This window comes from Ochlerotatus camptorhynchus, unplaced genomic scaffold (genome assembly GCF_037179485.1).
Source record: "Ochlerotatus camptorhynchus isolate MF236.1 unplaced genomic scaffold, CSIRO-AGI_Acam_v1.1 ptg000423l, whole genome shotgun sequence".
Lineage (NCBI taxonomy): Eukaryota > Metazoa > Arthropoda > Insecta > Diptera > Culicidae > Ochlerotatus > Ochlerotatus camptorhynchus.
The window spans coordinates 2,262,252-2,276,053 of record NW_027040909.1 but is presented as its reverse complement, the minus strand read 5'-3'; the positions used below and the strand labels follow the sequence as shown (position 1 = coordinate 2,276,053).

At 38.8% G+C, this 13,802-nt stretch overlaps 1 protein-coding gene and 1 pseudogene across 1 annotated transcript in view; both read left to right on the top strand.

Moving 5' to 3' along the window:
* The window catches only part of stw (straw), a 377,295-nt gene that overhangs the window by 52,578 nt on the left and 310,915 nt on the right, over positions 1-13,802 (top strand). The gene's annotated exons all lie outside the window — the stretch shown is intronic.
* Positions 2,959-13,802, top strand: part of LOC135711137 (uncharacterized) — a 57,330-nt pseudogene continuing 46,486 nt past the window's right edge.

Below are 13,802 nucleotides of genomic sequence, written 5' to 3'. Positions count from 1 at the left end.
GGACTACATAGTGTTAACCCAAGTAACCAAAAGTTCCGCATTCAACACTTCCAAGTTCCATAAAGTTCAAATAAAGTTCCGACAGAACATTCAAGTTCCAAAAAGTTCGAATAAAGCTCTGACAGAACTTTCAAGTTCCATAAAGTTAAAATAAAGTTCCGACAGAACTTTAAAGTTCCATAAAATTCAAATAAAGTTCCGACAGAACTTTCAAGCCACATGAAGCAATCCGCACAAATCTTTTTTTTTTTTTTTGTAACAAAATTTAATGTACGTAAATATGAAATAATCAGTGGTCCGTATAAATTAGAATTCTTATATATATACAACATTTTATCAAAATATAAAAATAAAAAGTAATTTCCTGGATTCGAACCCGTGTATTTGGCATGTGATCTACGATTGCTAACCACTGCGCCACAAGAGTGATGGAATACCATGCAGGCAAACACCAATTTAAATTCATCAAGGTGTTGTGTTTCGTATTCAAGTCAGTCAGCTGACTCAGAAAACTCCAACAATAGGCGGGACAACAGCTCACTTTAATATATTTCAGATGACGTAGTGGTTTGTGCTGAGACTCGCACGCAGAAGGACTGGGTTTAATTCTTCAAACAGCTCCATTACTACTACTAATGCTGATAAATCAATACACATTAATACCTGCCTTTAGAAATAACTTTCATAAAAGTGCGAACTAAATAAAGAATTGGTGTAGAGGACAAAAACCTTTTTTAATTCATTTTCTAAATGTTCCGTTCAAGTTCCGCCAGAGGCTGCTTAGAAAGCTCTTCAATTATGGTGCCGGAACTTTCAAGTTCTTATAACGACTTAAAAATGAGGCTGCTTAGAATTCTATAGACCACCTTCAACCAAGGTGCTTAAGCCATAAATAGCCTCTTATCAGAACTTTTGGTTACTTGGGAAGTCAAGAACTTCTTGCCTAATTGCGATTATAAAAATTGGATCATCCCCCTTATTACATATATCTATTTCATGTTTTGAGATAAAGTCTAAAAGGCACTCACCTCAGCTGTTGATGTCTAAACTGGACCACAATGTATGATGGGCATTTGCGTCACACCCAACTATGAATGCTTTATTTTGTTTCTTGCAGTAAGAAAAAAAAATGTGCAACCTATGATGAAGGTACACCTCCCACGTCTCCAGGAAATTATGCTGAAGCAACGTAAATTTCCGTTTGGCGTGGGTTGTTGGCACCTCCATCATGATTGCTGCGATGTCTCTTTTAATAAATTCTGTAATCGGAAATTTTTAAACTTTTTCATTTACTATAATGCCAGCTATTGGAGATAGCTGTCCTTCATCATAAATTAACTTACATGATTTTGTAGGAATTCCTTGAATCCTGCTTTTATTTGCCCATGGCTCCTGGATTAGCGCAACATTCAGTTTGTTCTGTGTTACTTTTAATGTTGTTGATTGGATTTGCCACTCTTATTAGGTTGAACTTTCTCCCCAACATTGGTTCTGCGGTTACCGATAGGATTTATATTCGCCTTGAGATTTATTTCTCTGTATCCCAGCGCTGATCCTGTATTTGTCACTCGATCATCGTTTGTGTATTTGTAGTATGACCAGAATCTAGTTTTTCTCCCATGTTCTTGACACCACTGGATCCTGGGATTTTATCTGACTGATCTACGACCATTCTGTAATCACCAGTTTCCTCGTGGGTCATGGTCACTCCTGTGTTCTGGTCTCCCACGATCATTTGATTTATTTCTTTGAATCAGATTTCTCTTTTGGAATTTCTTCCTAATTTGGGCGTTTCCAAATTTAAAATCCAGCACAAAGTCGCAATCTTTGATAGAGTTCGTAGAAACTCCATCCACAGTGAAGATGTATTCAATGTGTTGTTGGTTTATAATGTTGCGCTGGAGTATTCTCCATGCATCCACTATTAACCCATCGTTTTGGCTCTCTAAGAGTGCTAGAATCCCTTCCCTTCGACGAGGCTTTCGATTCGTCCTCAAGGTATGCCTGTACGTTTTGAGCACGCGCCATACGGTGTTTCTAGGAAAAATTAAAGCTTTAGCCAGCTTGGATTTTCTAGGTGACTGTGAACGTTTTTTTACGCTCCTCTTGCATGGTGACTGTCTCCAAAACAAGAGCGTTTTATCAACTGAAAAATGCACTGTTATTGTAATTGTTGTTGTCAACAAATAGACTTAAAAAGCTTCCGAAAACGTCAACGTAGGAGCGCTGTTATAAGCAAAAGAGTTAGTTCCATTACTAAATGGGCCATGGTTTATCATGTGAGATATATGGTTATTGTGACAATGTGTTTCGGTATCTCCATTATCTTGAAATTTGGATCTTTGTGTTCTGCGTTCTCAACGGGGTCTTGTGCAGGGAGCTGAGTGGGACCTCATGACATCATGTGGGACAACATTTTTATAAAGCTAAATATATCGGGTTCTTTAAAGTGCCTTAAGTTCAGATCTTGAAGTTCTACAGTCTCGACCAGGTATTGAATGATGCCCAAGTTTATTTCTAAGCCCGTAGACTTTGAACTTGTAAACTTGTGATGATAAAGTGTTTTGAGGTCTCCAAATTATCCTGGGTTTTATATCTTTAAATTCTACATACTCAATATAGTCTTCCACGGTTTTTCGATCATAACTTAGGACTCGTGTATTAAATACACAAGTAACCAATAAGCCAATTAAGTGGCCCTTTCCGCCTTATACGGGCCCCATCAGAACATACAAACACTGATATAGCCATTGCTCAGCTGTATTTAGCCAAAAACGGTAAAATAGCGTGCCAATGGTTACTTGGATATCATAGGATCATCCAGAAGATCAGATCTTGATTTTCTATAACAGTGGTGCTGAAGGCATATGGTGGGTCATATTGCTAGTTGCTACGTAAAGTGCGGGCCACACTCAGTGTCGTACTGAGAGGGTTGGCGACAACAGCCAAGGGAGACATATGACAATAACAACTCAGCTCAGCAAAATCGAAGTTCTCCAGCGGACGATCGAATATGTGGAGAAACTACAGGACAAGATTAAAGCCTTCCTCGAAGAACGGGACACCATGCTCAAGAAACACGTTGATGAACTGGAGAAACGTCTGCAGGTGTTGATAGCAAGAAACGAGGATTTGGCAGCTCTACTGAAGAAATCCAACATCAACGTTCCTCCCTGCAAACTAGCGTCGCCAATCAGCGGAAAAGATTCACCCGTAGGGAAACAAAATGCTTCACCACTGGAACCAGATAAATCGAGCAAAAAGCCACCTTCCAAGCAGAAGAAAGCAACGGATAAAAAAGATTCCGACAGAAAAGCGGAGGAAGCTTCGGGTAAAACGGATACAAATTCTGTGATAGAAAACATCAGTTGCGTCAGCAATGATATTAGCACTGCTGTTTCTACTTCCGAAATTGGGAGCAAATCGGTTGCGGAAGCCGTTGCGGTTGTAACCGTAAGTAATGTGGCGGCTACGGCTGTTCCGGTTGCCGTTACAACCAGTGTCTCCGGCACATGCCTCGTCATGGCCAACAATCAAATCTTGGGCACCCTGAATCAATCGAATGGCGTGAAAGTCACTCCTGCGCTGCTACCAACACCTATAATGGCCACCGGGGTCATCAGATCCAACAATGGGAACCTCCTCCAAATGTCATTGGCAGTACCGCCAACTTCGTCGTTTCTGATCGTCAGCAACGAAGATGTACGGTCGAAGCTCAGCCTGCGAAAGACGAGGGGATCTCGAAGACCAACGCTGCTCGAAAGGGGAAATTTACCATCAAATCCATCGATGTCATTCCGGGACGGACTGTCAACGGAAAGATTCCTATCCCACCGCTGAAGCGACCTCCTCCCACTGGGAGATCGAAAAAGGAAACGCGAAAGAAGCGAAGAAAACGGAAAGCAAGTGAACAAAAGAAGAACGAAGAGATTGGAGAAGTAAAGAAAGCGAAGTTGAACGATAGTAAGAGTTAGGAGGTGGTTGATAAAATCGGTGAAGTACCAGAAATACCTGAAGCAGCCAAGCAACCTGAAATTCAACCAACTGAGAATGTAATTCAGGTTCAGGAAAGACAAACAGTTCAAGTGAATAATAGAGCCAGCTCGCTTGAAATTAATCTCGATCAAGGAGATCTAACTGTAGACATCTTCGCTAACCTGCAGATTCCAGACGAGGATCCGGACGTCAATTAAGGACCCCTTTCACCGACCGCAGCTTACCTCATGAACTTCCCGTTAGTTTCCATGGGGGGGAAAGGCTGGTGGTAATCACGTGGCAGGTGTTGGAGTAGTGGAGCCTACGGATTGCGTCGAAGGTGATAAGAAGACTTCACAGCAAACTCCCGATACTAGCCTACTGCTGGACAATTTCTCGTCATACTTCAATCCAACCATATACGCTGGTTTGGACAGTATGATTCAGCCAATTATAGAACTCCCTGTTACTTCCGTAGCAGTATCTTCCAGTTTTTCAACGATTTATCAGTCAATCGACAGTATGATCGAGCATAAGACACCCCGAGTAACGGTAACCTCGGACTGCAGTCGCAAATTGGACATCTTCTTCGTCCATCCATCTGGCGAGGATAACCTGGTAACGTGGTCACCGAAAAAGCTCACCAACATCCTCAACGACACCACGTCTTCATACTATCCATCGACCACCACTAGTCTATCGAACCTGCACGGAGACCTAGCCCTCAACTGCCCTCTGAATACGAACAAACCGATCCATCAGCAACGAAAGCCTTATGACTCGTGTAGCACCTTCCTTTCCGTTCAGCAGCTGGTCGACCAGCCCCGAAAATGTACAACCAGCAAGAATTACTCCAGTTGCAGTAACTACTCCACCAACCAGAAGCCGTCGAACAACAACTTTTCAGCCGAATCGCTCATTGGAACGTCCACTGGCAGTTCCAGCAAAAAAGACAAATTCTACACCGATACCAGCTACAACAGCTACAGTACGTACCAACCCGTAGTGAACTCCGGAGCTGGTCTCTCGTTCAATTTCTGACTACAGCAAAAACTACAACTATAGCTGCCAACAGAACTACATGCCTTCGTTCGCTGACAACACACTAGTATATACTGTAGGGAAAAATTCAAATTATGTCTATTTAGCTAATTTCAACAAAATTCATTGCATCAATAAAATAAATTTTTGGAACAATATTTTTGTTCAGATACCTTAGCGTTCTTTTTTTTTCTGCACAAAAAAAAACATAGTCCTTCCTTTTTTAAATATTCTGCATAAAAAATACTTTCTAAGCCCCGCCCCTGACAGGATTACCCACCGTGTTTTTTTTATGAATGGAGCGACGCAGGAAGTATATTTTGTGCAGAATATGTAAAAAAGGAGGAACTTCCAATGTTAATCTAAATGAATATATAGAAGGTACCAGACATGTTGGGCAGCCTCAGGTACTCTATTTTGTAGTCTGTGAGAGTGAAATCACAAATCAATTGTCATCAAAATACATGGCATGTTGAGAGACTGAGCTCGTAAGAGAAAATTTTCTCTCTCAAATTTGAATCTTCAGGCTCTCTGGAGACTGGCAGTAAAGCGGATAGAAAATGAGTGGGAATATTTTTTTTTTAATTTAATTCTAGCTTGTTTAACAATAACTTTCATAATTGGAGATGCTTAACGTCATAAATCAGACTTGAAGTGTTCATTGTATACGATATATGAGGAGTATAAAATGACCACTTAAAGTCTGATATATGACGTTAAGCATCTTCAACTATGTAAATCGTTAACTTCACGCCTGGAGTAATACAAACATATTTTTTTTTATCGAGTCCGTTTATTTGTTAGGCTCAATCGCGTTAGGTTTACGGAGACGATAATTCATTGTTTTTTGTTTGTAGCAAAATTCACTTGATTCTATGTCTAGCAGGAGTTGGGCCGAATACGTGGCTCACCTGATGTTAGAGGAGTACATTGTCGAAGGACCAATGGGTGACGATGATACTCAGCAAGACGGGGGACAAGACATACAGAAACTAATAAAGAGTTACAAAAGACAAACGAATTAAATTCTTATACTAGACATTTGCAGAAACACATAGATTGACTGCATATAGCAGAGATCGCGGGTACCCAACACGTCTCTGATAGCGATATAGAGCTGTCTTCCTTGGCCCTCAAGGGTCTTCAAAAGTCGCTCTCTGGCGGCGTCATTAGCCGTACATTGCCAAACTGCGTTATTGATGTCATCGTAACCGTTTCCGCATGAACAGATGTTGCTGTCCACGAGGTTTATTCTATTGAGATGAGCATCTAGCAAGTAGTGGTTGGACATAAGTCTACTCATCACGCGAATGAAGTCACGACTTAAACCCAAGCCTTTAAACCACGCTCTCGGTGAAACATTTGGAATAATTGAATGTAACCACCGTCCAAGATTTCCAGTGTTCCAATCGGTTTGCCAACTCGGAAGGCTACTCTGACGCACTAAATGGAAAAATTCATCGTGTGAAATTTGCCTTCTTGCGCACCCACCTTTGCGAGAGAGTCCGCCTTCTCATTGCCTGGGGACCCATACAAAGGTAATCATATAAGATCTTTCGACCAGCACACTCATCTGCTCCCTTACCTTTGAAAGGAAATAAGATGAGTGCCTACCTTCAATTACTATCCAGGGTGGTAGATCAAGTAACAATTTTGATTTTGTAAGGGTGTGTGATTGTAGTATGCTCTAAAATCTGTGTTTTGCATAAGGATTCATCATGCTTCAGAGAAATTTTACGACTAAAATTAGCACTCAATGGTTAAATTCATCTCGCACACGATAATAGATAGAGGTATTGCCGTTTAACCTATCACAAAGTGACTACAGGACTCTCAAAATCCTGATCCAAAATATCATCGGACAGGTTTTCTAATTCTCAAACTGAATTCATGGAATTTAAGACTAGAACTTAGAAACATCGAATGTTTTAGATGATTTTATGAAGTTAGAAAATTTGAAAATGAATACTTTTAATAATATAACGGAATTGTTAAAAATTCCAGAATAAAATTCAAAAGTTCTAATGAAGTTCACCAAATCCGTTATGAATGAGGAATAAAATGTTTACGGTACACAGATAAACATATTTTGTAATTTTCAACAAAAACTGTACCAGGCTTTCAGGTATACAATTACACGTTTCATGATCTGAAATTCAATTAATTCAACCTGAAATCCACACGGTCATGTAAATTTATATCGTTGTTCGTTAAAAATTAAATAATTTTTTTCTTCCATATAAAATCACACATGCATGTAAAATGCAGTGCAATTGAATCTTTTATTACATGCTGTCATTTAAAATAATGATTTATTTCTGTATGCTTCAACTAAGACCAGAAAAAAGTTGTTGCAGTGTAGCTGGTGGATGAATTGAAGTTCCGGATTAAACTCGTTGACACAAGAATCTGGAAATACAGATCATTTTACCTGAAATCAATTCATAGTCAAATCGGAAGTCCCCATAATTATTCACATGGATTGTCAGTAAATTACTTTTGGAAATAAAATTTAACGAATTTAACTAAGTTGAAAACCCAAAGATTGTATTCTTCTAGGTATTCAAACATAATCTCTAATATTCGGAAGAACTTATCTGGAGAAATCTTGACAAATTTGAGTAATTGAAACAGCCAGAAATGCAACGAAATCTTCTCCTTGCTTGACAACATTTCCCATCGTCACGATTTCCCAAAGTAAAAGCTTTCAAGACCCTTGACCCAAAACATTCCCACTCTGCTAGTTTCCCACGAGACAACCGGGTGCAATAGCTTTCCTTTTTTCGTCTGGAATGTCGTCTTGGGGACAGGACCTTGAAATCCTTGGCACATTCAGTTTTTCCGTTCTGAAGCGATGCCACACACAGACGCACTCACACCGAACCTGACGTAATACAATCAAGTGCCGAAGGCGAATGTGCAGCACACGGTTTCACCTAGAAGACTGGGTGGCTGATGGTGACTGACGGAATAATTAATGTTGTCGGTGTTGTTATACTTCTATGTCGAGACCGAAGAAGTTGATGACTTCTTATAGGTAGCCTTTTCCATCACCTGCTGCTGAGGCACCTTAAATCTGCACGATGTGTTTCATACGACCATAACTGGAATGCACTTGTCAAAAAACATCTACTTGGTGGCTGAATTGGATTCCATTCAGTGTTATAACCAATGAGAACGGCTGACAGAAAGATCTCATTAAACCACTTGCAGCTGGTGGCTGCCATTAAGCTGCTGTTTGTCATACGAGCCTTGTGTTTATGGCCACAAAAATTGCAACACAGTCTTGGCGTGCGACCTTGATGAAATAAGAAAGAGTGAAAATTGGGCAACTTGCTAGATCACCTAGCGTCAATTTCCGAGATCCCGACGCGGCTTTGGACATGATGATTAATATGGTGTGTTGCACCTACTATGGAGGTTATGCACTCGTGCCCAGACAGGTTCCCACCGTTCATCATCTATGAATTCGAATGAAATGCTCATATGGCATCGAAAGTCCGCGGCGAACGAGTGCGCGTGGGTGGTGACCGGTTCCATGATGCAGTCTCTACCAACCGAGGTTGATCCATAATCCATGCAGCGGATCGATTGGGCATACAGGCTGATGCAATTGGTAGCGGATTTTGGTTTTCGCCGTGTCGCGATTCTTTTTCTCTAGTTTGCTTAGATGAAGTAATTTTACAGCTGTGATTTATTGGAATTGGATTTTCATTGTGTATCGAATATTGAAAGTTACGGTGAGGTAATACGCGAATGGCTTTCCATCAGTGGGGGAGCTGCTCGTGACAGTAAGTAGAATAAATTGCCTTTCGGACGGTTTATGAAGTTACTATTTCGAAAAGCAGCTGCTTTCGGATGGACTTGGGGCAGGTAACAAAGATTGATGCATTATTGCTTCCTTGTATTACTTTTTCATTAGGTAGGTGGGTGTCTTCTGGGTGAGCTAACGCACCATCAAAAAGAGGTCATCCATTTTCGTAACCGTGTGAAAGCCTTCCTTGTGTATGGTCCGAAATTGGATTCTGCTACAGAGATAAGGCGGGGTTGAAATTTACGGTCACTGGAGTGGTTTCTTGAAAATGGACTATGCGTTCAAGGTTGGGAAATTTCAAAGTTTCATCAACACTGGCAGTTAGATTATTTTTCCTACGGGAAATGTAAAGGAAGCTCTTTCGACAAACTGTAACAGACCAGCAGCTTGTTGCCGTGTTGGAAGGATAATTAATTTGAAAAAAAAGATATCACGGTAATGTAGTTGACGGAGGACTTTTTCTCCGACAACTATATTACAGAATCTGTATATTCACACAGCAAAAAATTAATTTTAATATCACATCAAAGTGGATGCACTTCAATCGAGTCGAAATATGGTGTAATATTACTTGCCAAAAAGGAAAAAAATATCATTAATACAGTGCAAGAACTGACATTACGCTGCTTTTACTGCATTTATTTGTTGTTTGCTATAAACATTAAATGAGATTTTCGACATGATTTAAGTGTATCCTCTTGGATGTAATATTAAAATTTATGTTTTGCTGTGCACTGTTCATTGCAGATTATGTATATGTATCATAACCACATTGTAAAAAAAAATCTTACAAGTAGGGAAAATGGATGTATGTCGGCCTAAATGCCCCTAATTTGAGCCCATACATAAATTCAGCAATTGACTAAATTTTTCGATCAAAAATATCCATAAGTACCGTCTAAATGGACGCTTTCATCTAGATAAAATTGATAAATAGCAGATTTTTAGCGATGGGCCCAATCTTAGATCCATAGGCCAACATTAGAGCCGTTTTCCCTATATATATACTGTTATTACTATATTGCCAGTAATCCAGCATGGCTGTTCATTGAGATTGCAGAAACCTCCTCAACAATGGCATACAGTGCCTTCCCGATTGGTTTAGCCTCTCTCCGCATAAGACTGTTTTCTTCTACTGATTTCATAAAACCATGATTTTGAATATTAAATTTACTTCATTCTTGAAGTAAGTCTATTTGATCTTGAAGACATACGTTGGTGCAAGGATTTTAAAAGCAATTTATAAAGGGTTTCCAAAAATGAAGCTGAAAAAACGAGAATGCACTGTATTTATGTATCGTAAAAATTAAATGAACTAACAGTCATCAATATCTTAATACTAATTTTGTATCATATTTTTTTCATTCCAGGTATGGCAAAACCCCACCTAAATGGTTAAGTATAAGAAGCACTACGTTTGGAGCAAACAATTATTGAAATTACTTGGGAGAAGATGAGCTCACAGGTAGAGTTTTTGTTGCAATCACAACACATCGATATTTTCATCAAAACAAACGGCTCATGTAACCTATGAATGCTGTCAGTTCAGACACAATTCAACAGTTGGTGATGCTTAATCTTTCCAACAAATATGTATGCACCTGAACGGAGGTAACAATGGGATATTTAGCGAAAAAAAAAGGATTAGTAATTTTCATTTAATTCCACTACCTTAATTGCTAGTCCTTGACAGGTACGTGTATTTCGTCTAAAATGTGCAAAACTCCTCATTGTCATGTATTAATACTTGAGTGAAGAAACCGTCACATCTTCCAAACTCTGAATAGGACTGCCATGTTCGTAAATATGTGTGGTTGCTCTCTAGATATATCGTCTTATTGATCGATGGTTTTCCCACTGAACATGCCTTCCATAATCTCAAGACTTGTCCGTTAAATCCTTTGCACACTCAGATTACTTTACAGGAGTCTTTTTTTATTGGGTTTTTGAATTGCTGAACAAGTGATGAGCATGAACATGAGCATGATTGACCACCCGTGGATGCAACTCCGTTATTTCCAGATCAGCTGTAATTACACAGAGAACCATTAGACGATGCCTGCGACTATCCTCAATGTGTGTACTGGTGATCTAAAACTTGGCAATACCAGCGCCAGCCACGGCCGAATGCTGGTAAAGAAAGGAATGGGTAGGAATATGTAAAACTTGCTTTAATGGAAACCAAGAATACCTCTGCACTTCCACGATAAATCACTAGGATGATGGATAAAAAGGATGCAGCAGGATTCGATTTGGTAAACGATATGCTGAATTGATGTCCTAACGATTCAATATCGCGAAGGAGTTAAGGTTCTGCAAGTTACGCAAAATTGGTCACCACTAGGCCACCGAGCTCCTTATATCACAAAACAAATAACGATAAAGTTTCCGTTCAACTTTTTGTTACTAGGTTCCGATCCCGGCGGCGACCTCACCGATGACGGCAACAACTTCTCTTGAGAAGGATTTGATTTGGATTTCCGATCAACACGTCTTTTCTAAAACTCAAATATTACATCTCTTACGTACCCGACCTTTCAACCGAATTTCATTACGCTTTATATAATATTTTCAAAGAAAACCGATTTAAAGTACAACTCTATAATGTGAAAGAGCTTGGGATTGAACCCACGATTTTCTGTTCAGCGTTACTACGATAACAACAATATTTAAAAAGAATGTATTATACATTTCGGATCAACGCGTCTTTCCCAAAACTCGAATATTATTTCTTTTAAATACTCGTTCCTCATACCGAATTTCAGTACGCATTATCTCATTTTAGGAATAAATCCAATTCAAACTAAGCTCTATAATGTGAAGGAGCTTGAGGTTTAACCCACAATTTTCTGCTCAAAAAGCAAAATCGGTCGCCACTAGTCCACTGAACTCCTTTTATCACAAACATTTACTATCAAGATCTCGTTCAACTTGCTGTAACTAGATTACAGTTCTGACAACGACCTCACAGACGACGACAAAAACAGCTTTTGAGAAGGATTTGATATGGATTTCCGATAAACACGTCTTAAACGGACGATCTTCTATTCGGTAAGCAAAAGTGATAGCCATCAAGCTAGCTGAGGTTCTCAATTAATTTTGTTGAGACTATGTTTGGAAAGAATCTCATGAGACTATGACTGGAAAGGATCTCATCCAAAAGATCTGTAATTAGCCAGCCTCATAATGTTTCATAAGCTTAAAATCAATCGTGGAAATTTACCGCTTAAAAATATAAATCTAAATATAAAAAAAAAAACTTTAACACGTCGTTAGTTCTATACAAAATATAGGACTAAGATCGACTTCATGGACTCGATGAAAAAAATTCAATCCAGGCCTTAATTAGGAAGATAAACGCACCCATCATATATCGATTTAGACGCGAAATAATCATAACACCCCTAAATCGCGATCTAGGCCTCAACTAAAGAGATAAACGCGATTCACGATTTCAAACCCACAAAACCCCTCAAATCGCGATCTAGTTCTCAATTAAGGAGGTAAACGCGATTAAACTGTTGTTTTGTGTGAAAAACATGGCTCAAACGAAAACGAGAATATGGGTGTATAATGTAAGTCCAAAGATTTCCCATCATCGAAGGGCTGAAATTAAAGTTTAACCAACAAACTCAAACTGAACGAAGGCTGAAAAAGAAGTGAATCTAAAGATGTTCCATCACCGAACTTAAATAATTTAATTTGATAGATCTAGCATGAAAAAAAGTGAATCATTATGGTATAAATCTGAGGATTTTTCATCATCGGAGGGCTGAATAAAATCAACAACCCTAGCCTGAACGAAGGCTGCAAAAAGAAAATCTAAAGATCATCATCAAGGAGCTAAAATTAAACTTAAATAAGTCGTTTTAGTATTTTTTTTTCTTTATTAAGCAGACTTCTAATAAACTTAAATTATTTAAACAATAGATCGAATGGCAGTTTTGTAGCATCTGTGTCAAAAATATTGTGCTGTTTATTCTAAAGTTGCATGATAATCTATTATGAGTAACAATACTTTTAACTATCTGCTGGCCAGAAAATCCATCACCAATCCCAATCATACACTCCAATTTCAAAAATCATAAAATCCATAAATCAAGAACAATGATAACAAATGTATAAGAACGTTCTTCAACTGGAACAAACTCACCAAATACAACCATGATCGTAGTCCAATGGTGGGGATTCATACATTATGAATTCAAATTGCACTTGATTCAGAAATGGTACAAAACGTCCCGGAACTCGTCCAACATACACAACACATCACTATCTCCCAGATAAAGACATATCACGCTCCAACAGTTAAGGACACTTCCTTACAACTGGTAGGGATAGGAAAGGTATGTTAGTCCTACATTTACTTAAAAGAGATGCAGAGAACGCTAATACCCCTCATAAATGTCTCGGGAATTTAGGGATAATGTTAGTAGGGAACAGCCATAAGATACACCCAGTAAGTGTTGCTGGCAATTTTTTTTTTTATAAATGTTGAAATTGCTGTCCGTTGTTGTTGTTATCCGCAATGAATCAATGAATCGACAAATTTGACTTTCTATCGTTCAATGGGATTAACAGAACTAAGTCTGCACTAGTTCGAAATATGTACATTTTCTCATATTTGAATTTTCCACATACTTTTAAACTTTTGCAGAACAGTTCCGTATTTCTAAAATCTAGTAAAACCTCACTGACTTGATTAGTGCGAGAACTTACCTCATAAATATTATTATCACTGAAAAATGAGGAAAATTTACGAAAATTTTACTCATTCCAGGGAGCATTAGCAATAGACTGAGTGAATTCACTCTTTACATTTCTCAAATTCGGGAAGTTTATCCTGCACAAACCTGGAAAAACCTGGACAAACCTGGAAAACATGAGGCAAATTTACTCATCGCTCAAATTTTGGTCGTTCTCATTCGCCGTGTATTAGTGTTTAATTAAATCTTTTTTGACTTTTATAATT